We start from the raw sequence: 25613 nt of genomic DNA, 5'->3' as shown, positions 1-25613 counted from the left end.
CAGGCAGGTTGATTAGGATGAGGTCAAATATGTTCTTCCCTCTTGTTGGTTCCCTCACCACCTGCCACAGACCCAGTCTAGCATTTAATCAGTCATTTAGGACTCAGTCAGTCTGGTCAGTAGTCTTGCTACCGAGCCACTCTTGGTGATAGACATTGAAGTCCCCCACCCAGAGAACATTCTGTGCCCTTGCCACCCTCAGTGTTTCCTTCATGTAGTGTTCGACATGGAGGATCACTGATTCATCAGCTGAGGGATGGCAGTACGTGGTAATCAGTCCATGTTTGACCTGATGCCATGAGATTTCATGGGGTCCAGAGTTGATGTTGAGGACTCCCAGTGCGACTCCCTCCTGACTGAAACCAATGTGCCGCCACCTCTACTGGGTCTGTCCTGCCGGTGGGACAGGACAGGGATGGTGCTGGTGGTGTCTGGGACATTGTCTGGAAGGTATGATTCCATGAGCATAACTATGTCAGGCTGTGAGACAGCTCTCCCAACTTTGGCACTAGCCCCCAGATGTTGGTAAGGAGGACTTTGCAGGGTCATCAGGGCTGAAGTCATTGTCGTTTCTAATGCCTGTTGGTCCATCCGGTTTCATTCCTTTCTGGAGACTTTGTAGTGGTTTGATACAACTCAGTGGCTTGCTAGACTATTTCAGAGGGCATTTAAGAGTCAACCACATTGCTGTGAGTCTGGAATCACATGTAGGCCAAACCAGGTAAGAATGGCAGATTTCCTTAGGGCATTAGTGAACCAGCTGTTTTCTTTACAACAATTGACAAAGGTTTCATGGTCTTCATTAGACTTTTAATTCCAGGTTTTTATTGAATTCAAATTCCACCATCTGCTGTGGCGGGTTTTGAACTCAGGTCCCCAGGGTCCTGGATTACTAGTTCAGCAACAATACCATTACCCCATGTGCCATGCCCGTGCCAGCTCTCTATAAGGGCAACTTAATTAGTCCCATTTCCCTGCCCTTTCCCCATAACCCTGCAAATGTTTGCTCTTCAGCTGCTTATCCAATTCCCTTTGAAAGCTACTATTGAACATGCTTCCACCACTCTCTCAGGCAGTGAATTCCAGATCCGAACCACTCACTGCATAAAGAAAAGGTTTTCCCTCATGTCCCCATTGCCAATTGTCCTCAAACAGTGTCACCTGGTTCTCAAATCATCCATCAATGGGACCAGTTTCTCCTTATTCACTCTGTCTCGGCCCCTCATGATTTTGAACACCTCTATCGAATCTCCTCTCAAACTTCTTTTCTTTAAGGAGAACAATCCCAGCTTCCCCAATCTATCCACGGAACTGAAGTTCCTCATTCCTGGAACCATTCCCATATTATTTGTCAAGGTTATCACAGCAATCACAATCAATGGTTTGTAAGTGCAAGTGATAGACTTCACTTTGCACAGGCCGTCCTTATGCTACCCCTGCTGTGATTCATCTTTTACTAAGTCATTTTATCTTGTACCAGGTCTCTGCTTGCACTGCCCAAAAACTGATATCATATTGATCTCGTTAAATAAATTACTTTCACGAACTATGCAAGTATCTTTGGGTGTGTTTCCATTTTTGCTTCCAGTAAAGTTAATATCGCTATATTTTGGTTCTATTCACCCTTGTGTTACTACATGTGACAGCCCTCACACTTTACCACAACACAGCATTCCTAATTCCCTCTGACAATATTGGTTCATTCTTCTGAAGTAGCTTACATCTATGCCTGCCAAATGTAAACGTGCTGTGGACTACATGATTCTGGAGCAACTTTGTCTCAATTTTATTTTTGGACAGGGCTTTGTCTGAACTTGTGGATGGAGTGCTCAACCAAACAAAAATTCACAATATGGGCCAGGGAAGACTTGCCATGGTGGTGGTAGGGGGTTGTGGGGGGGGAGGGGGCAAGTTGCTGCTAAAGCCCCTGAGCCCCTGCATCACCGATGAGGTCCGAAGTTAGTCTGAGGCAGAAGCGTAAATGCAGAAATGAATGATAAATAAGTTTATGAGGCAATTTATAGCAAGCTGCTTGTAATTAGGCACTCTGCTTTATCCTGACATGGACCTCGTAATGTGACAAGTGAAATGAATGTGGAAATGGACTGCAAATTGTACAGCCCTCCACATTTGGGGAAAACTCAAATTGGCTGTTATTTGTAAGGAGAGCACTGACTAACTAAGAAAGGGAGGCAACTCAGAAAGATTAAAAATGATGACGTGATGTAGACAAGAAAAATATACACCCATTGATATTCACCGAGTTTGAAATGGAAAGCTTACTGCATCCAGTGGTAAACAGCACTAATGGAGCTCTTAATTGGCATTGCCCTTAATACAAAGGGTGGAAAATCCATAGCGGTGTTAATGCAGACAATTGGCTATCAATACAATTACCCTCAGTTTCACCTCTTTGTCCACCAATCTCTTTGGGTATGAACAAGTAAAACAAATAAATGCCTTTGTTGGGAAAGTGCCACACCTGAAGATGACAAACAGGTAAAATGGTGCGAAGAATTCCCCTAGAAAGGCGATAAATGTCTTACGCACCATATTACACAAATACTTTACCATCATATAAATTTAGTCATTGTAACTATAAATCAATAAATCATAAATGTGTCTGAGCCAATTCTATGTAGAAGGATTTTATATGCCACTAATAAAAAAGGAGCAAAATGTAAACTTATTGCAGCCAGAAAGTTTTATTCCTGGAAGATGGTTCACTGTTGTATATAACAGTAGGTGGCACGATATTGATCACAATCCTCTAAAGACCATGGCCCCGGGTTTTCCGTAGTAACAACAGTGAAACTGTCAGCTGTTACAACTCCTCTGAAACTGTCAAGCATTTCTGGAGACTACACATAGGCAGTCAAATACTGAAATCTAGAAGCTGCTATCAGTGGTTTTACACTTCCCCATAGGATATGCTGCTGAAGTTTACCTAAACTGCCAGCGAGTAAAGATCATTGTACTGATGAGAAGTTGCCTTTTTACGCTGTTAGTTTTTTCTGTAAAAACCTTTGAGAAAGTTAAACTTTGTTTAATGAGGTGTGACTGGGTTTATAAAGGTGCACTGAATGAATCATTACTGCTGAAAAATCTCCCTGCCTTTGGAAAACTAAATTTCTATTTGTGGAATGTCAAATTTTTCCATGATGACAAATATTCACATTTTAAATTATTTTTTAAAAAGCTTATAATATCTCATCTTCTACCTTTATCCCCTGTGTAAGTCATTTATTTTGCTCTCTTCAAAATTTAAGTGAAGGACGTCAGTGCATTTTACTTCCTGGCTTGCTGTCTGTGAGAATGCTTCAATTTGATTGCCTGCTTACACTGCTTGATGACATCACCATTGCTGGACACCTGGAGATCCTCTTGACTTGGTGCCGGATTCAAACTGACTTTGGGAAAGGGAAGTTTCTTTGTGGGCAGCTTTCTTTGAGATCAACCGTGAGCGCTGTCACTTCATCAATGATTGCAAAACCTGGGCCCATTTTGGCAGTAACTGAAGTAACATGGTTAGTATTGAAGCTTTAGTATGGTAGTTTATGCCTTCCCTTCTAGTGATTTAGTGGCTGATCATAAGTCAAGATAGTTGAAGGAAAGTTACATATATTAGAAGCATGTTTATATGCTAACCTGGAACATTTCCAAAGCTAGAGTCGTGCCCCCACTGGCGGGATCAATGGCGGGTGATGTGGGGTGGGGAGGGTGGTAGAATTCGGCAGGAGGCCCAAAAATCATTTTCATGTTGGTGTGAATTATCAGAGGGATCTTCCGATGCTGCCCATCACAGTGGATCAGGAACCCCGCTGGAGGCTGGCATGAAGCCAATGTGCATCCCGCTAATGGGATGCAAATGAAGGCCCGACCGGAATCACCTCCCATGCCCAATCCTCTGTTATAACAATGGGAAAACAAGCCGGTCCAGAACACGCCTGGACAAGCATGATGTGAAGAAGTCGTGACTTATCTTCAGGACCTTGCTCAGATCGCAGAAATTTGAGGAGAGGAAGATGCTGGAGGCCTACAGCTACTGGGCCCTGGAGGAAAACACGGCATCGCATGCTGGGTGGATCCTCATGCACATGGCTCCACCACAAAGCAGATCTTGGAAGGTGGGAGATCTCCACGCAGCAGCTTCAACTTCGCTTCACAACTTCACGGACTTCGCCATGGCCTGATAAGGATGCAGCAAAGTGCGGGGGGAGGTGGGGGGGGAAGGGGAAGGCTTAGGTGTGAGTGGGAGAGGAAGTTCTTAGTGAGGGAGGGGTGAAGCTGGGAGAGGGAGTGAAGGTGTCAGGGGTGAAGATGGTAGCAGCAATGGAGCTGTGAGGGAGAAGATGGGAGGGGGGGGAGTTCAGAGGGGTGAATTTGTAACGGGGACAGTGGTGCAAGTGGGGGGGGAGGTTTAAGGGAGGGAGTTCAGAGGGGAGAAAGTATCCGGGGGAGGAGGGAGTACCAGGGGAGGAAGGAGTGAGGGTGGAGGAATGAGTAAGGGGGGCGGTGGAATGTCCAGGTGAATGTGCAAGGGAGACAGTTGTGGAGACAATGACTGCCTCCTGGGAGACAAACTCAGGGTTGGAGGGGATGGTTAGAGTAACAGGGGGCAGGGGGAGTTGGTAGGGTGGGAGGTTGAGGATGCATCTTTAGTGGTAGAAGGGGCAGGAAGAGTGGTTGGTAGTAATACGGAAGCAAACACAGGCCCTGGAGGTGAGAAGGACAAGGTCAGGGAGGTCAATGTGGATGGGGGTGGGATTTTCAGGAAGGTAGGGAACATGCACATTCACCTGGACATCCTGGAATGAGAAAGGTTCGGGCTGGAAGGTGACGGTAGGGAGGTCTAAGGTTATGCCAGGGGGGGTCGGTTGTTATGGGGGAAAGAATATGGGTGACTGGGGGAGGGGAAATGACGTGGGAGCTCATCAGAAATATGACTACTGCCATCCTTACGATATGGAAAGTGAGCAAAGCCTAGTGTCAGACGGGCACAGGTGCAGCATGGGAGTGCGATCAGTGGGTGGGCGGAGATGCAGGTCAACTCAGATGGAGAACTGAAAGTGAACCCTAGCAGGCAGCATTGAAAATGCTCAGGACAATGAGATGGGTGTGTTGGATGAAGGCTCCGCTTGTATGAGAGGGTGCTTGTGTATGGCTCTGAAAGGCCCTGCTACACACACACTTCTCCCTCCAGAATCACTCGTGATCTGGCTGCGTGCAGCTGAGCAGCTAGCATTGGGATGGGGAGGGGTGGCGCAGGATAGGGGAAGGAGAGGGGGAAGGGGAGGGGGAGGTCTTGCGAAGCCTATATAATGATGCTGAACAACAACTGTAGGCTTATTTAATGAGAGAGAATATATTTGCAGCTAATATATTGCAGCTACAGAGACAGCGTTCATCCATGAAACCACTTGAGATCAAATTTCCTTGATTTTACATTGCCTACCACTTCTAGGTGCTGCCCTGACATCTGCAGCAGGGTTGGAGGCAGCCTGTGGAGTTGTTTTCCCTTTCGCCTTTGATGACTTTGGCAGCCATCTTCTGGAGAGCCGAGGCCTGGAGGGCCCCAGCTTACTTTGGCTGTCCCCCTGTGGGCCAGCTGCTCTCTCTGCAGTGACAGACGATGAGGCTGAAGGGGTCACAGAGCAAAGGGAATTCGGAGAGAGTGAACAACCTCTGAGAGTCCTGAGTAGATGGCCCAGGGCTGTCCAGCTGCCAACCCTCTTCCCTTTAGGTGCCCAAGGGCCCTGGCCTGACTTCTTGAGGTGCAGGGGCGCCTGGAGGGATATCGAGGTGCCCCAATCCCCTCTCGCATTGCCACTGCATGAACTCACCCATGGCAACGGTGATGGAGTGCAAGTCTGTGCACATCTCTGGCAGAAACTGGGCATTCTGCTGGACGAGAGTCTCCATGGCATCCTCCATCTTGCCCATGGAGGCCTTCATGCATGCACATGTGGGCACCACCTCATCGGAGAGCAGGCAGATGGACTCCTCTGACTGTCGTGCCACTCTGTTGAGGGCTTCCAACAGCTCTGTGTGCTGTTCCCCTGCCTCTTGCAGACTCTCCACCATGAGTTGGAAGGCTGATTCCAGAGGCTCATCATCTGACTCGGACCTTGCAGGTGCCTCTTCCCAGCAGTCCTCTGAGAGCCGGGGATCTCAGCTGAAGATGCCTCCTCCTGCTGAGAACACATGTCTGTGCGGTGGCCATCAGATTGTGAGACCCTTCCTAAACTAGCACTAATACCCACCGAGGTATGTGTTCCTGAGCTGTTAGAGGGCACAAGTGACTGCTGTGTGCCTCTGCAGGCGTGGAACTGTCCTCTTCTGTTCCCTCCTGGCATATCTCTGGGCTGGGGCTGGGGCTGACACCAGATAGGGAGTCCTCCTCCTCCTCCACGGGCCTTGGTCTCTTCCTCGAGGCACCTGTGAGAGAGATAGAAGAGTGCAAGTTACAGCATCAGCTACCACCAACATGGAAGCACATACGACCCTCAGGTTGGCATTGAATGGATGAATCCCTACTAGATGGACACCCAAGGCTGGGCTCCCCATCGCCAATGGCTCTGTCCTACTCCACTCCTCAAGCGAGCTCAGATGCCCTCTCCTCAAATTCTCTCAGAGACCTGGAAAATGGTCCTCACTGGACCAGTCCTGGGCTACAAGCATTGAGAAATGTGTGCGCAGCTGCAGTTTAGATATGGCACCCAGAGTGAGGAAGCAGTGAGGCAACAATGTGATGGGCGATTCAGAGGCTGCCCGCCAGCAAGATGGCGTGTTTCCTGTGGCTGCATAATTAATGAGGTGGGGAGAGGACAATACGGCACGAAAACCAGACATTGCGGCTGCTTCATCATTTCTCATGTCCGCTACCACACTTAATGCAAATCTGGGACAATTGGGCCTTATGCTCTCATTCTTCCACCAAAATTGTAGTCTGTCCCTTCATGATGTCAAAGTTTGAATATGCCCCTGCATTGCGGCAGTAATCGGACTTGAAAAATGGAGACAAATAACAACACAAGACAGTTTTCAAACGAAAATGTCTTAAAGTAAACCAGCTGAATAAATCTTAATACAGGATGCATAAAGATAATAAAGAAAAGACTTGCGTTTGCATAGAGCTTTTCACTACTTCAGGATATTCCATAGCTCTTTACAGCCAAGGAGGAACATTTGATACAAATGCAAAAGACTGCAGATGCTGGAAATCTGAAAGGGAAACAGAAAGTGCTGGAAAATCTCGGCAGATCTGGTAGAATCTGTGGAGAGAGAAACAAAGTTAACATTTCAGGTCTGTGCATCAGAGCTTTTGAGATGTAGTCGCTGTTGTATTGTAAGTAATGTAGCAGCCAATTTATGCACAGTAAGTTCCGACAAACAGCAATGTGATTTTGATCAGGTTTTTTAGGGATGTTGGATGACGGATAAATATTGGCCATGATAACGGAGAGAACTCCTCTGCTTTTCTTCAAACAGTTTCATGGGATCTTTAGTGTCTACTTGAGAACCTAGGCAGTTTTACAACCCGTCCAAAATACAGCACTTCAAACTTTGTAGCACTTTCTCAGTGATGTGCTGGAATGTCAGTTGGATTTTGTGGACAAGTCTCTGAATCCACAAACCTCTGACTGCAAGAGTTCTAGCCATCGAGTCACAACTGACACAAAATAAAAACACTAGCATGTCTAAAGGCAGAGCGTCAACCAAGAAATCTTAGCCCAGAATATTTTCATCCCTGTGATAAATAAGCTAATTCGTGGAAACCTTAAACAAACAATCTTGCCAACTGCTATGAAAAATAGTTAGATTTGTGACAGTCCATCAGTTACAGCCTAAATGCAAAAGTGGTTCTTCACCTTTTGAGTTGAAACCAAAAGGACTGAGTGTTTATGGCAGAACTGGCAGAAGAATAAAGACTCCCTAAAGTATTGTATCCACAAAGACTTATACATTCATCATATTGTGTGGAATTGCAATAACCTAAGTGGCCTCTAAGATAGGCTGATCTTAAGAAGAGGGCATATAGTACAAAAAGGGAAGAAGAAGATTCATTTTTAAACAGCATTTAACTTTTTTTATTCTTCCACAAGATGTGGGTGTCGCTGCTTAGGCCAGCATCCCTAACTGCCCTTGAGAAGGTGGTGGTGAGCTGCCTTCTTGAACCATAGCAGTCCATGTGGTTTAGGTACACCCACAGTATTGTTAGGAAGGGAGTTCCAGGATTTTGACCAGGGGCAATGAAGGAATGGTGATATAGTTCCAAGTCAGGATGGTGGTGAAGGGTATAAATATTTAAAGTGATAGATGGGGTACCAATCAAGTGGGCCGCTTTGTCCTGGATGGTGTCAAGCTTCTTGAGTGGTTTTGGAGCTGCACTTATCCAGGCAAGTGGTGAGTATTCCATCACACTCCTGACTTGTGCCTTGCAGATGTTGAACACTTTGGAGAGTCAGGAGGTGAGTTACTCATCAAAGTCTCATTTTGTTGAAATCTTTGTATTATTTTATGATGCTTTTGTTATTCATAAACTTCAGGTATTGAAAGTAATTATTTCAGCAGGTGGGATTCAAATAAAAAAGGCCATTTAGTTCAGCTGATGCCTTTACCCATTAAGAATGCTACAGTTTGGGCTTCTTTCCCAACACTCTTTATTTTTGCTCATTAATAAAAGTATGTGCATTGCACAACACAATCTCTCAGGAACCAAAACAACTTTATACTATGCAGTGAATAAAAGTAACAAGCCTTGGGACTAACAGTCTACCCTTTTACCATGGGGTTATACCATAAGTAGTGCGATATATGCTCTGTATTTACCTTATCCACAGTGAATAGGAAAACAGAGCACAAATTCTTAACTGTCTCAGCCATCTGGAAAAATGATTGATCTGAATGGATTGAAGATCGAAGCGCTGCCATAATATGCCTTTAAGGGATAGCAGCATGCCATCATTAGAAGGGAAATGTGTTATGTGATCCAGTCTTAGCTTCACTTTTGCTTTGAGCAGAGAACACATATGCAGTTCCTAATGTCTCCAAGCTACGCAACTATGTGAGACTGTTCTCATGTCTTAGTCTTAATAAATGAACCCACAATATGTATACCCAATCTGTTATGAGTGATTGGTGCCTCATGTCTTATACAACAAATAAGCTCAAGGATTTCTACCATTATAAGAACATGGCATGGTGATCAGCGGTGGTCAGACAGGTGACAGCAATGTTAAATACAGGCACGACATGGTGGACAGCCTTAGATCATGCTACATGGCATGAGACCACCCTTGACATTTTGGTCAGGCCGCAACCAAGTCACAGCATTGGTGAGTGTCGGAATCACAGCTGGTGACTGCAAAGAAAAGCTTTGGAGACACAGCACTGAGAGGGCGCTCAAATAAAGAGCTGGTAAGCGGACATATCCCTCATGGTGAGATTGCAGCACATAGCCTGTCAGTTCCATGAGTGGGACAGTGCATTGAAAGGACCAGCACCTGGTTGGCTCAGTTTGGAAAGGCGAGTGACCAGGGGGTGGGCCAGATTGATAGTGAGCGAGGGAGAGTCAAACAAAAAAAACCCCAAAAAAAGTCATAAAAATCGGGCCAGAGAAGGTTGCGATTATAACGGAGTTGCTGAACAATAAATTGAATAAAAACCCATCGACACCATTGCCCCATCGTGCATTCCCACCACAACTTGTCTTCATGGGCGCAGCTTCAGAAAAGCGCGCAAAAGCGTTTACAGTGACAGTCATCCCAGGTACTACAGAAGAAGGGAGGTCAAAGGGATATTGTCAGAACGTCCACAAGATTCCCCAGTTTGTATTGGGATGCAGCTGACCCACTATCTGAATTCAAAATGTTTGTCACGCGCACAGAGCTATGGGCCAGGCATTTCCAGTCAGAGTGTGCAGGGGGCGGGCCTGCATGTAAAATGACGCGTGATGACGTCAGGCGTGTGCCCTGACATCATCGCACTATCTCGCGATGTTTCGTTCGGCGGGCGTGCGCCGGAGTTGGCTGCGCGCCCGCCGATAATTACAAGGCTTATTAAGGCCATTAAGGAACTAATTAATTTCAAATTTACTCTGCCCGTCCGACCTTATGGTTGGCGGGCAGGCAAAAAGGCCAAGCGGCCTTTACGTTTTTTAGGAAACCTCATCCACGAGCGGGATGAGGCTTCCTAAAGCTTTAACAAATTGAGTTTAAAAAAAATTTCTGAAATATAAAAACATGTCCCATCTCATGTGACACGGTCACATGAGGGGACATGTCTCATTAAACTTTTATTCCATTCATTCATTTATTTCAAAAGCGCTTCAATCTTCCTGAAGCAGCTCCAGGCCTCAGGGAGATTGAAGCGCTCTTTCGCGTGCATGCGCTGGCCCCGACTCTCCCTCCTCCCCCCACCCGCACAGGTAGCGCTGCTGCTACCGCTCACGTATTACGCTGGGCAGGCCTTAGTTGGCCCACCCATGTAAAATGGCGGCGCGGAGCCAATCACGGGCGGTGGTCAGCTCTGTGACCGCCCCCGCCCACTTCCGATGACCCCACCCTACGCGGGAAAAATTCAGGCCATGGTTTCTTGATTCATATGTGTCTGAACCAGACAAGCAAGCCATAAAAATTCGTATAGCAAATGGGAATGAAGGTCTACACAGGCTGAACATGTCAGGATTAACAGAAGAAGAGCTAAAGGATCCCCAAAAGATATGAGACCATAACTTCGATGGAGTGACAATCAAGTCAGATTGCCACTCTACTTATAATTTCTTACCTTCAAATCCAGGCGATCCTATCTCACTTGACCTTCTGACTCAGGCCAGACAAGATCTGTGAAGTGCAGCATGCTCCAAGGGCCTACCATCAAGGGCCGCTCAGTCGAAAGTAAGTAAGCCCTTTTCTATAGTACTAGCTGCTGCAAACCAGGTAAATTTAAAGGTCCAGGCCAAGAAGAAAGTAAGTGTATCAGCTAAGTGAGTGGGGGGGGTTAGCTGTTGAGGCATGTAGGTGTCAGTTGGGGGTTTGTCAGTCATGGGGGTCAGGCGCGGGGCGGGGGGTTGTTGGGTGTTCAGCTGGTGGAGTTGAGTAGTCGAGGAATCTGTCAGGGGGGTTCGAGTAATCGAGGGGAGGTCAGTTGGGGGGTGTTAATCAGGGGAGGTCGGGTAGTCGAGGGACTGATGGTCAGGGGGGTCGGTTAGTCAGTCAGGGGAGGTCAGTTTGGGAGGTGGTCAGTGGGGAGTGGTCAGGTAGTCGGGGGATCAGTCTGAGGGGTGTCAGTCGGGGGTTGTTAGGTAGTTACGGGGGTCATGTAGTGGGGGGTGTCAGGTAGTCGGCGAGGGGGGGGTCGTCAGTCAGTGGCAGTCAGGTAGTTGGGGCGGGGGTGTAATTGGGAGGTCCGGTGCGGGGTTGTGGGGGATCCTGTAGGGGTTGGGGAGGATTGGGGTTTGTAGCGGTTGGCGGGGGAGGGTGCGGGGTGGTGGGGGGGTAGTCAGCTGTCCTGTGGAGGGGTTGGGAGAGGTCAGTATAACAGTTACCCAGAAGTTAGGAGTGGTTTTAGCTCTTTAAACCTTTTCTGGGTAACTATTGCTGTAAGGCAATTGGGACCATCATAAGTTTGTGATTTAAATCACATTTTCGTATGGTTCCCATTCCAAGGCAATTGCCAAGGGGAGAGTTTGAATTTCTCAGGAAATTGCCATGCAATCCTCACCTGGAAACCTCCAGGAGGCAATTCCCTGGCGTATCTTTGGAGGTACTCACCTGGTACAATGCCCTGGAGCTCGGACGTTACGGGTCATGGGCTACATTGGAAGACCGGTTCAGAATCACATTAAACTTCCATATTCATCAACTAGAGTTCATGTCATTTCAACAACAGCCTACAGAATCCATCAACCACTTGGTCAGCAGTTACAGAGAAAAGGGTGTGTACTGTGATTTTTCAAATACAGAGCTAGCAGAGAGAATTGCGGAGTTGGTAATCACATCCACTCCAATGGAAGCATTCCAGATAGATCTGCTGGACAAGCCCAAAACATATAGCATGAAGAGCTACTCAAAGACGGACATAAACATGAAGCGATCCGCTCAGGTCATCAAAGTTTACAGGTACTAATCACAACCCCAATTGTTGACTCACTCACTCGAACACCCAAACCTAATGTGACATGTGGAAGGTGTGGTCTTCTGCATGCACCAAGGAAATGCCCAGCTTTTCATCAATTCTGCAAGGCATACGGCAGAAAGGGCCATTGGCAGCAGCAATGTGCTAGAGCAAAGGCTGATGCAGCTACAAAGAGCCAGGCCCTGATCCAAACAGAGCGTACACACAGGTACAAGCAATAAGAATAGCCATTCGGTATCCCGTCAGAAACATATACATGAGGTGATTGACAATATAGAAAATGACGATGATGAGCACAGTGAGACGAAAAGCGGTGAACATATGTTTCACATGGTCAATCTCAGAGAAAACATAGATAGCAGATTGCCCAACCCAGTGAAAACAGAAGATATATCCCAAGCTGGCTTCACTCAGATCGAGCTTGAAGATCTTCTCCCAATTGATCTTGTACATTTTGTGCAACACAAATGCCAACAGCTACAAGAAGAAACAGTGAAAGATTCTACACCACAGAAACTGCGGGAAACCATCAGTGAAGGATGGTCTATTGAATTCAACATGTCCACCAACACGAGAGACCATTTTGGCCTTACCGGGATGAGCTAGGCATTTCCCAGGGAGTCACTTTTAAAGGCATGCAGGTCACCATACCAGAATCTTTGTGACCTGATATTCTTCAACAACTTCATCGTTCACACATGGGGGTAGACCAGATGAACAATAACATTGAAGTCATTGTCAAAAAGTACGAGGCATGTCAAGAGCTGATACCAAGTTAGCACAAAGCACCTTTGATTCCACATGAAGTTCCTGCCCATCTGTGGAATTGTGAAACAAAAACAGAAAATGCTGGAAAAACTCAGCAGGTCTAACATCATCTGTGGAGAGAAAAACAGAGTTAACATTTCAAGTCCCTATGACTTTCCTTCAGAGCTAAAGAGAAGTAAAAAAGTGATGAAATTTATATTGTTTAAAGGGGGTGGAGCAGGTGAAGCTGGTTAGAAGGCCAGTGATAGGTGGAGGCAAAGGAGATATTGACAAAGATGTCATGGACAAAAGGACAAAGAGGATGTTAATGGTGGCGGTACTGGCTAAAGGGGGTGCTGATGGTGGCATTAAGGTAAGAAAGCAGAATGTGATAATAGCAGGACAAGGGTAAGCACTCTGGAAAGAAAAACATGAACAAGTGACAGATGGCCCTTGTGGGGGTGGGGTGGGGGGGAGGGGACAGTGGTGGGGGATAAAGATTGAAAATAGGTAAAAGGTGGGGATAAAACAATGAATAAATGAATAAAAATAAATAAAAATAGAAATAAGTGGATAAAAAATAAAAAATAAAAATATAAATATAAAAAATAAAAATGAATATTGAAAAAAGGGGGTAAAAGAGGAGTGAGGATGGAGGAGAGGATTCATGGTCTGAAGTTGTTGAACTCAATATTCAGTCCGGAAGGCTGTAAAGTGCCCAGTCGGAAGATGAGGTGCTGTTCCTCCAGTTTACATTGAGCTTCACTGGAACATTGCAGCAGGCCAAGGACGGACATGTGGGCATGAGAGCAGGGTGGAGTGTTGGAATGGCAAGCGACAGAAAAGTCTGGGTCATGCTTACAGACAGACCGAAGGTGTTCCACAAAATGGTCACGCAGTCTACATTTGGTCTCTCCAATGTAGAGGGGACCACATTGGGAGCAGCAGATGCAGTAGATCAAATTGAAGGAAGCACAAGTGAAGCGCTGCTTCACTTGAAAGGAATGTTTGGGCCCTTGGACGGGGAGAAAGTAGGAGGTTAAGGGACAGGTGTTGCAACTTCTGCGATTGCATGGGAAGGTGCTGTGGGAAGGGGATGAGGTGTTGGGGGAAATGGAGGAGTGGACCAGGGTGTCCCGGAGGGAACAGTCCTTATGGAATGCCGACATGGGGGGTGAAGGGATGATGTGTTTGGTGATGGCATCATGCTGGAGTTGGCGGAAATGGTGGAGGATGATCCTTTGAATGCGGAGGCTGGTAGGGTGAAATGTGAGGACAAGGCGGACTCTATCATGGTTCTGGGAGGGAGAGGAAGGTGTGAGGGCAGAGGCGTGGGAAATGGATTGGTTGAGGGCCCTGTCAACCACAGTGGGTGGGAAACCTCGGTTAAGGAAGAAGGAAGACATGTCAGAAGCACCATTTTGGAAGGTGGCATCATCAGAACAGATATGACGGAGGCACAGGAGCTGAGAGAATGGGATAGAGTCCTTACAGGAGGCAGAGTGTGATGAGCTGTAGCTGAGGTCGCTGTGGGAGTCAGTCAGTTTGTAATGAATATTGGTGGACAGTCTATCACTAGAAATTGAGACAGAGAGGTCAAGGAAGGGAAAGGCCGATGTTACACCGACAGTTCTCAATGAAAAGATCAAGGGCAGGTAAGAGGCCAAAGGGAGGGGTCCAGGTGGAGGGAGAATACTGGAGGTGGATGAAAGGATCCATTGAACGGGGAGAGTACTCCTGCCCAAAGAAGTGAGCATGGAGACAATTGCGGCAGAAGAAGAGTTCAGCATCGTGCCGAGCCTGAAATTCATTGAGGTGAGGGCATAAGGGTATGAAACTGGGTCCTTTGCTGAGTACTGAACATTCAGGACCCAGTCCTGAACCCAGTCCTATCTACAGTATAAATTTCATCATATTTTTACTTTAGCTCTGAAGATGAGTCATACAGACTTGAAACGTTAACTCTGTTTTTCTCTCCACAGATGCTGCTAGGCCTGCTGAGTTTTTCTGGCATTTTCCTTTTTTGTTGCAGATTTCCAGCATCCGCAGTATTTTGCTTTTATCTTAGTGTGGTAATTATGGTTTTATCTAATGTGTAATATATCTTTAAGAAGAATGTTTGTTAAGGAAGATCACATGGTCTTTAATACCCAATAGGAGAGTAGCATGGGCTATCTCTGTAGTTAGTAGTTGGTAGTTAAGAGTGTAGAGATAGAGTTAGAAGTGAAAGCATACGTGTAGTTGCTGCTGAGTACCTTTATAAATAAACTAGAAATTTTCCACCTCAGAAGTGTCTGCTGATCAACTCCATCAATAGTACCAACTTGGCCACCTCTCACAACAAACTGGTGATGAGGATAAAACACGTTTAACAGAAGATATCAAGTGAAGCAAAATCGACACTGTACCTCTCAGTAATTGTAAGTAAAAGTTCCATTCAAACTGAAGAAGTAATTCCCTCTCAGGATGCCACAATTTGGAAGAATTGATCCTTTCAATCCAAGCACAGACGATTGGTCTCATTATATTCAACACCTCACGTTCTCTTTCCAAGCGAACGGGATTACGGAGAGAGAGAAGAAGCGAACAATGTACATGTGGGAGTAAAACCTATGGCTTAATTCGAAGTTTGACAGCAGCCAGTGCCCCAGATTCGAAAAATGTTGATGAATTGGTGGACCTCGTGAAGGGTCATTATCAACCAAAGCCCTCAGTAATGATGCAAAGGTTCACGTTTAGTTCAAGAAATAGAGCCAAGGGGGAAACAGTTGCATGCTATGTAGCAAGTTTGAAGCAGGTAACAGAACACCTCTAAACGACATGCTCAGAGATCATTTAGTGTGTGGTGTAAAGGAGGACATGATTCAGAAGAGACTGTTATCTGAAGCAAATTTGGATTTCAAGAAGGCGCTAGAGATTGCACTGGCCATGGAAGGAGCAGTAAGAGATTCAAAAGCCGTACAGGGCGGGCAAAATGGCGCCGACCTCCACATCGGGCGTGAAACCCCAGCTGAAAAGGGCGCGAAAATGCAAGACTCTGCCAAGAAGCGGGAAACAGCCCCCGCTAGCTGGAAAATGAGAAAAAATGACCTAGAGGCAAAAACAAGGAATAATTTCAATAAAGGTGGAAACAAGCAGTCTTTTCGCCATTGGCAGTTTAAAAAAATAGAATGTTTTTATTGTCACCGAAATGGACACATAATGAGATAGTGCAAGGAAAGAGTCAAGCAGACTTTTAAACAAAAGAAAAAACCCAGTGAGACCCGCAATGTGGAAGAGCCTGAAATAACAAAATCAGATATTTACTTGTTATTTAATCTGAAGGTTGGAAAGACAGAATATTTATAACAGGTGAAAGTAAATGGTAGACTTCTTAACATGGAAGTGGACACAGGAGCTTCCACTACAGTAACTGGGGAACATACCTTCAGATATCTGAATAATGGGGAACACCAATTAAATTTAGAAAAAACTACTGCCCAATTAAAAACATACACAGGTGAAGACATTCAAGTCAGAGGCATAAGTAGCCTAACTGACCATTATGGAAGTCAATTGGCAACGCTACCAGTGTTGGTATTGAGAGGCAGAGGGCCAAATCTTCTAGGGCAAAATTGGTGAAGGGAAATCGACCTTGAGTGGCTACTGACATTCGAAAAGGAAACTGGAAGTGCTTCTGTTTTGGAAAAGGGGTGTGTAAGGACTCAACAATCTGAAGAAGCGCAGACTGTCTTAAGCCAAAACCTGGTAGAAGAGCAAAAGGAACTCGAAGAGACCGCGCTTAAAAACAGAGTTCGAGACGAGGTGAGCAACATCCGAAAGGAAAAAGAAAAACTGCCACAAGACCTTCACACACTACAAGGTTCCCTCAGGTCTAAGTTTGTACCTCTGGAAAATAACAAAGAGAAACAGAAAGAATTCAGCACTTCTCTGAACAAACTGAAGAATGAGTTGGCAGAGAAGACCCAACAATGCTCGATTTTCCAAGCAGCAGCAAACAAATACGAAAAAGAGTTAGAAGAGCTGAAGAATCAGCTAAATGAAGCCAAAGAGGCTTTGGAAGCGAAAGTCACAGAATTTTATAAGGAACAGACAGATGATGAAATTTTGGGAGACTCAACCTCTGAGCTCAGTCAAGTTGAGCTCTCACCTGAGAGAAGTCTGGCCAATGGTGAAGTCGAAAAGAAGGGTAAGATGAAAGCCAGCGCTAGAAAGAAGGCACAGAAACACAAATAAGACTTTAACCCTGGCAGCATATGAGTATACTTTCGTACATGGGCCTGACAGTCAAATCGGGAACGCCGACTCACTTAGTCATTTGCCTTTACAAGAAAACGATGAGGACATCCCAGTTCCACAGGAACTTGTTTTATTGTTAAATTTCTTAGATTCCTCGCCGGTATGTGCTACACAGTCAAGTCAGGACCCAATCCTATCTCAAGTGTGGGAACGAATGCTTCATGGTTGGTCACAAGAGCCTGTATCTGTTGAAATGAAACCGTACTTTAACAGAAGACATGAAATAATCAGCCAGAATGGCAACTTATTGTGGGGAGCATGAGTATAGTACCTCCAAAGAGCAGGAAGCCACTTCTAATTGAACTACACAGTGCACATCCAGGAATATCCCAAATGAAGACCATAGCTCACAGCTACCTATGGTGGCCTGGAATGGACGATGAAATAGAGAGTTTAGTGAAGAATTATGCAGATACCCACCAAAGCACCTGATGTTCAGGCAATCCCGGAAAAGGAGGTTCCTGACAAAGCATCTGAAGTTGTAGAACTGAGACGCTCTACATGCCTAAGGAAACTCCCAGAAAGACTGAACTTGTAAATTATTTTTCAGTATAAATATTTTGCTATCTTGAGAAAATTGTACTTGTAAATATAAAGTGCATATCTGAGTAAAAGGGGAAGGGATGTGGTAATTATGGTTTATCTAATATGTAATATATCTTTAAGAAGAATGTTTGTTAGGGAAGATCACATGATCTTTTATATCCAATAGGAGAGTGGGCTGCCTCTGTAGCTAGTAGTTAGTAGTTAGTGTGTAAAGATAGAGTTTGAAGTGAAAGCACACGTGTAGTTGCTGTTGAGTACCTTTGTAAATAAACTAGAAGTTTTCCACCTTAGAAGTGTCTGCTGATCAACTCTATCAATAGTACCAACTCAGTCACCTCTCACAATACGATCCTTGATCCAAAATCTCATCTGATCTCTTTCAGGTCTATGGCACTGACTTCATCGTCATTGTCGACTACTTTATCTCAATAATTGAACAATACGTCAAGCACAACTGTCATGCACACTCTAAGTGCTATTTTCAGTTTATTTGGTGTGCCGAGAGAGACCTTTATGGATAACGGTCCACAATTTATTGATAAGCCATTTCAGGATATGTGTGAGAAGTGGAATATTCATCATATGACTTCTACACCTCATTACCCTAGATCTAACGGCCGAGCTGAATGAATGATTCACACTGTGAAATCCCTAATTATCAAATATATACAGATCAAGCAAAATCGACACATTGCAATGTTACATCTGAAAGCAACACCTTTAAGTACAACTATACCATCACCAGAAGAGTTCATGTTTGGCAGACTAGTACATACCAATTTGCCTGGTCTTACCCATTCTAATCTCTCAGAAACTTGAGAGCAACTTTTCAAACTACAAGAGAAGATGACCAACGTGCACGATAAAAATGCAGTTACAAAATTGCCAATATACAGTTGGGACAACAAGTTCACATCCAAGATCCCACAGAAGGTATGTGGCAAGCAGCTGAGGTGACAAGGAATTGTTCAGAACCAAGGTCCTGTGAAGTCATTACACACAAAGGCGCAATGGTGAGGTGTAACAGAGGACAAATCAGATCCATTCCAGCTCCTCAACCACCACACCGTCCTATTACATCTAAGTCAAGATTCCAAATGCAACCAGAAACAACACTCAAGAATGACAATCCCACAGATCACTGTGAGTAATCAAAGAAACCTCGAGACAAGGCTACCGTTACAAGATCTGGGTGTACCAGCAAATTACCCCTATGCTTTAGAGGCTCAGATTCATAAGTTCTATGTACTTATGCAATGGTAACTAAACATGAACCTGTATTGTAAATAGTTATACTTCTTTGGAAGGGGGTAGGGGGGGAAGTATCTTTTAAAAGAAAGGGGGATGATGTAATATGCCTTTAGGGGTATCAGCATGACATCATTAGAAGGGAAACATGTCATGTGATCCAGTCTTAGTTTCGCTTTTGCTTTGAGCAGAGCACACACATAGCTGCTAATGTCTCCAAACTATACAACTATATAAGACTGTTGTTAATAAATGAATCCAAAATGCATTTACCCAATCCCTCTGAGTGATTTGTGCCTTGTGTCTTACATGACAAATAAGCTCAAGGGCTAATATCATTATAACGAACATGACATGATCAAGGTAACTTCTCATTTCTCAGAAAAGAAGAATCCTTACCTCACTGGGCAAACTTCTTTGAGGAAGTCTCAGAGCCTTTCTAACCAGACACAAAAACATTTTCAATCAATAACATCCTCCAGGAATTCACAGCATGAACTGGAAAAACTAGATTTTGTCTCATTATGCTGCCAGATCACTCCGCAGATCCTCCAGCTCATGGAGGCTTCTGGAAACTGCCAAATATTTGGGCAGCCCTCCATAAGGATGATTCTTGGGCGAACTCTTGGGAAAGTGAGCCTAGGGGCCTGGGATCACCGCCTGCTGCTTTGCTGGCCTTGGACTTACTGCAGAAACGAGTCCCATTCGCCCATGTTGGGAGCCTTGGGAAATCGGAGGGCACCTTTGTGTGGGGCAGAAGGCAGATAATACAATCTTACTTCTTCACTGTTGCAATGAAATGAATATTCCCTAGGTACAACAAGTCTTTCCCATTGCAAAGCTTTTTTGGTATGAATATAAAATTAATCTCTTTCTCCTCCCTCTGTCAATGAGATTAAAACAAAATCTATTTGTTCAGCCACACAACTGAATTCTTCAGATTCAAAAGAGCTGAACTCCAGAGGTGAGGTGAGAGTGACTGCCCTTGAAATCAAGGTCGCATTTGACCGAGTGTGGCATCAAGGTGCTCTAGCAAAACTGGAGTCAATGGGAATCAGGGGGAAACTCTCCATTAGTTCGAGTCGTACCCAGCACAAAGGAAGATGGTTGTGGTTGTTGGAGGTCAGTCACCTCAGTTCCAGGGCATCACTGCAGGAGTTCCTCAGCCCAATCACCTTCAGCTGCTTCATCAATGACCTTCCTTCCACCATAAGGTCAGAAGTGGGGATGTTCGCTGATGATTGCACAATGTTTAGCACCATTCATAACTCCTCATATACTGAAGCAGACCATATCCAAACGCAGCAAGACCTGGACAACATCCAGGCTTGGGCTGACAAGTGGCAAGTAACATTCGTGCTACACAAGTGTCAGGCAATGACCATCTGTTCATTGGCCTTAGAATCATTGGATTCCCCACTATCAACATCCTGGGGGGTGACCATTGACCAGAAACTGAACTGGACTAGCCATATAAATACAATGGCTACAAGAGCAGGTCAGAGGCTAGGAATTGTGTGATGAGCAACTCACCTCCTGACTCCCCAAAACCTGCCACCATCTACAAGGCACAAGTCAGGAGTGTGATGGAATACTCCCCACTTGCCTGGATGAGTGCAGCTTCAACAACACTCAAGAAGCTCGACACCATCCAGGACAAAGCAGCCTGCTTGATTGGCACCCCATCCACAAACATTCACTTACCCCACCACCGACACAGTAGCAGCAGTGTGTACCATCTACAAGGTGCACTGCAGCAACTCACCAATGCTCCTTAGAGAGCACCTCCAAACCCATGACCCTTACCATCTAGAAGGACAAGGTCAGCAGATGCATGGCAACACCACCACCTGGAAGTTCCCCTCCAAGTTACGCACCATCCTGACTTGGAAATATATCACCGTTCCTTCATTGCCACTGGTCAAAATGCTGGAACTCCCTTCCTAACAGCATTGTGGGTGTACCTACACCACACGGACAGCAGAGGTTCAAGAAGGCAGCTCACCACACCTTTTCAAGGGCAATTAGGGATGGGCAATAAATGTTGGCCCAGCCCAGCGACACCCACATCCCATGAATGAATATAAGAAAAAACAAATTCAATGTTCATTTACAAATTGGGAGCTAATCCATTGAACACACTCTGCTTCAGGACAACGAGAAGAAATTAATGCAGAATTGTCCAACCTGCATCCCGGGAGCCACTCTGCAGCCCACCAGACCTTTCTCCCTCACCCACGGACCCCATGTTTAAAATGCTGGTAAGTAAATTTGAAGGTTCTGTGCATTTCTGCTCCTCCAATCAAAAGCTGTTTTTCTCACAAGCTTGCTATTGATAGGTTCACTAGTAAGCCTATCAGCAGCAAAGGGAGAGAACCAGCCTCTGATTGGAGGGGCAGCTTCCTTCATTCAGAGGACTGAAAAAATGGCATGATGGCAGAAGTGGAGGGAGGAAGGTTTTGAGGGAGTGTGGGGGGAGAGAGAGAGCAACTACCAAGTGGTGGGAAAGAGAGTGACTACCAAGCAGGGAGAGAGTGATTACCGACTGGGGACAGAGCAACGTGACTACCGAGCAGGGAAGAGGGGGGATTGCTAGTGGTGTAGGAGGAATAGTGGCTGCTGGTGGGGCGGAGAGAATGGCTGCTGGCGGGGAGGCGGGGGGGCGGGGGGACGGGGAGCATGGCTGCATGTGTGGTTGTGGGTGGGGAGAAGAGGGTGGCTGCGTGTTTGGTGGGGGAGAGGGTGGCTACACGTGGGGGGTGAGAGGGTGGCTGCTGCTGGCGGTGGGGGGAGAGGGTGGCTGGCTGCTGTTGCAGGGAATAAGAGTGGCTGAATGTGGGGTGAGGGAGGGAGTGTGTGTGAGCGAGCATGAGGGAGGGAGCATGTGTGAGGGAGGGAGCATGTGTGAGGGAGGGAGCATGTGTGTGCGAGCATGAGGGAGGGAGCATGTGTGAGGGAGGGAGCGTGTGTGAGCAAGCATGAGGGAGAGAGCATGTGTGAGGTAGGGAGCGTGTGTGAGGGAGGGAGTGTGTGTGAGGGAGGGAGCGTGTGTGAGGGAGGGAGTGTGTGTGAGCGAGCATGAGGGAGGGAGCATGTGTGAGGGAGGGAGCATGTGTGAGAGAGGGAACGTGTGTGAGGGAGGGAGCATGTGTGAGGGAGGGAGCGAGCATGAGGGAGGGAGCATGTGTGAGGGAGGGTGCATGTGTGAGGGAGGGAGCATGTGTGAGGGAGGGAGCATGTGTGAGGGAGGGAGCGTGTGTGAGGGAGGGAGCATGTGTGAGGGAGGGAGCGTGTGTGAGGGAGGGAGCATGTGAGGGAGGGAGCGTGTGTGAGCGAGCATGAGGGAGGGAGCATGTGTGAGGGAGGGAGCATGTGTGAGGGAGGGAGCGTGTGTGAGTGAGCATGAGGGAGGGAGCATGTGTGAGGGAGGGAGCATGTGTGAGGGAGGGAGCATGTGTGAGGGAGCATGAGGGAGGGAGCATGTGTGAGGGAGGGAGCATGTGTGAGGGAGGGAGCATGTGTGAGGGAGGGAGCGTGTGTGAGTGAGCATGAGGGAGGGAGCATGTGTAAGGGAGGGAGTGTGTGTGAGGGAGGGAGCGTGTGTGAGGGAGGGAGCATGTGTGAGGGAGGGAGCGTGTGTGAGGGAGGGAGCATGTGTGAGGGAGGGAGCGTGTGTGAGGGAGGGAGCATGTGAGGGAGGGAGCGTGTGTGAGCGAGCATGAGGGAGGGAGCATGTGTGAGGGAGGGAGCATGTGTGAGGGAGGGAGCGTGTGTGAGTGAGCATGAGGGAGGGAGCATGTGTGAGGGAGGGAGCATGTGTGAGGGAGGGAGCATGTGTGAGGGAGCATGAGGGAGGGAGCATGTGTGAGGGAGGGAGCATGTGTGAGGGAGGGAGCATGTGTGAGGGAGGGAGCGTGTGTGAGTGAGCATGAGGGAGGGAGCATGTGTAAGGGAGGGAGTGTGTGTGAGGGAGGGAGCGTGTGTGAGTGAGCATGAGGGAGGGAGCATGTGTGAGGGAGGGAGTGTGTGTGAGGGAGGGAGCGTGTGTGAGTGAGCATGAGGGAGGGAGCATGTGTGAGGGAGGGAGCATGTGTGAGGGAGGGAGTGTGTGTGAGGGAGGGAGCATGTGTGAGGGAGCATGAGGGAGGGAGCATGTGTGAGGGAGGGAACGTGTGTGTGTGTGTGTATATGTGTGTCTGGCTCGGTCCCAGTCTCAGGGCTCACACTCACCCTCACCTCCACCCACCAGAACACTCGCATCGCCTCACACAGCGGGTGTGGTGAGCATGAGTGAGTAAGCAGCCTGAGACTGGGAGTGAACTGCTCAGGCACAATTTGACCCTCTCACACTCAAATGGTCATCCTTATTAATTACTCTTTTTTCTAGATTATCAATTTATTGCTCTGACATTGCTTTATTTTTGCTCAACAAGCCTTTTCTTTTCCTCACACCTTCATGTTTTATTGAAATTAATGTTTAACGTTGCGCCAAACCTTATCTTTCTGAAATTTTCTCATCAGCCCCTTGAGTGGAACTGTTACTCCTCGCACAATAGGGGTTAACAAGTCTGACTTAGTGGGAGCTTGTGTGCTTAATTCGGGGAAATGGATCTGTCATGTTTTTTCCCGTTTGACATCTTGCAACAACATTTTTTATTAAGTGTTACTATATCAACTAGAGAATTGCAAAAGTATTTTGCTGAACCCGCAATCTCACAATAAGAGTATTAAAGGATTGCATAAATATCTTATATGTTACTTTCAGAATCCCCAGGGATTAGTTTTGACACTTGACAGCCTGAACATAAGGAGTCAGCTTCCATGTTTATGCTGATGATATCCAGCTCTGTCTCTCAGCCTCTCCAACGCATCTGAAGGGGGCAAATTGGTTTAGCATCAGTACTGAGGGGTGAGGGACATGATATTTGGCCTTCAGGTTTTCCAGGCCTGTAAATAATCTTGGAAATTCATTCCTGATGTGCTACTTTACTGCTCATCAGCAACTTCATCAACTTTATAGATCAGCTTCAATTATAAGTATGCCTTCCTGCTTAATAACAACGACTCTTGGTTCTGCGCGACATACAGGAGTTCATTGATTTCTTTATCCTTGTATTTTAATTTTGCCAAGCATTGTTTTATGACTGTCAGTGTAGTCCCACCTGGACTTTGTAACTGGATGGATGATAGCTGAGGTGTAATGTGCGTAAGCCACTTTACTCCATCAGATAAGACTGAAACACTTACCCCTGTGTCAAATCTAAACTCTGTGGGGTGTCCATCCACTTCAAGTTTGATGCTCCAGCATTTATTTTCTGTTTCATGCACTTCTCCAAGGAAAGTTATTTCCTTGTTCTGTAGTTCTTCCACTTCTTGTGCGTGTTTTTGCCTAAATATGTTTTTTCTTTCTTTTCGTACGCTATCTGTATTTTAGATCAGCAGACAAATTTAAAATATCCTAGTTTTTCATAGTTGTGGCACGCTGCTCCCCCTGCTGGACATTCTTCCAGCTTGTGCAGGTTTTTTTTCCACCACACTGAAAGCATTTCAAGATGGCCGTTGGTGTGCTTTCCCCCATTTTTGTGGGCTTCTGTTTTGGTGCCATTTTCCTTTTCTGGCCTACATATCGAATGGCTTCACTCATTCTTTTCCAAGGGACCTCACTTTCCCCACAAACAAACACGTTATTTTGATTTCTGAACTCAGTTTGCCTCACGATTTGTATTGCTTTATTTGAAGTTAGATCTTTGCTCATTTGCAAGAGACCTGATACAGCTTCATCTTGGACCCCAACTACTATACAATTGCAAATCAATTCACCCCTCAATATTCCATAGTTGCAATTTTTTGCCAGCCTGTTGATGAATGAATCCGTGCTTTCACCTAGTATTTGTTTTCGCTTGTTAAATTTTACCCGTTCTATAATTAAATTTTTTGCGAACACTGAAATATGAATTGAATGCCTGGAGGATTTCATTGTAAGAGCTTGAAGTCTTATCAGCTCCCTGCTTCACCATTATGTCATCAGCAATAGCTCCAACTGCATAGAGTGCTGTCCTGATCCTTTTGCTCCTTTTTCTGCAAACTAAAAGTGGTTCCATACTTAGAAAAACTCTTTCTCCAATTGTCCCAATGCTGAGCTTGTTGTGAGCCTTCAGCACTTCAGAAAGGTTCAGTGGCAATGTAGATTCCATGCTTGTACTAGTCATGTTGCTGCTTCACTGGTGTAGCTTGTTGATTCTGGCCTGTGCTCACTGCTGTCTGCACTCCAGGTTTGTGTCTCAGCTTACATCTATTGCACCCACAATTCTCTGACTTTTTTTTGTGTGTCTTCAATCCATTCCTTTCATCCTTCCTTCAAGGGTCTGTCAGCTTATCAGGTCAGTTGTCATTTCTTGGAGATTTTTCTGGGTCTTTTACTTACTGTCCACTGCCACCATTTTCCATTGTGTGTTGGAGTATTCAGGGGTTTGTCTACTTTCCATAAGTAAGCTACTCAAGACTATAGTTTGTTAAAATTATTATTATTTATTTACAGCTCTATGTACACCTTGGGAATTCTGCACAAGGTTAGACTTCTCTTTCCCCCAGATCTCTTGTTACTTAGTCGTATGTCATTACATCAGCATCAGGTG

The sequence above is a fragment of the Cetorhinus maximus genome, chromosome 6 (genome assembly GCF_964194155.1).
Source record: "Cetorhinus maximus chromosome 6, sCetMax3.hap1.1, whole genome shotgun sequence".
NCBI classification, from domain to species: Eukaryota; Metazoa; Chordata; class Chondrichthyes; order Lamniformes; family Cetorhinidae; genus Cetorhinus; species Cetorhinus maximus.
This window is presented reverse-complemented; position numbering follows the sequence as displayed.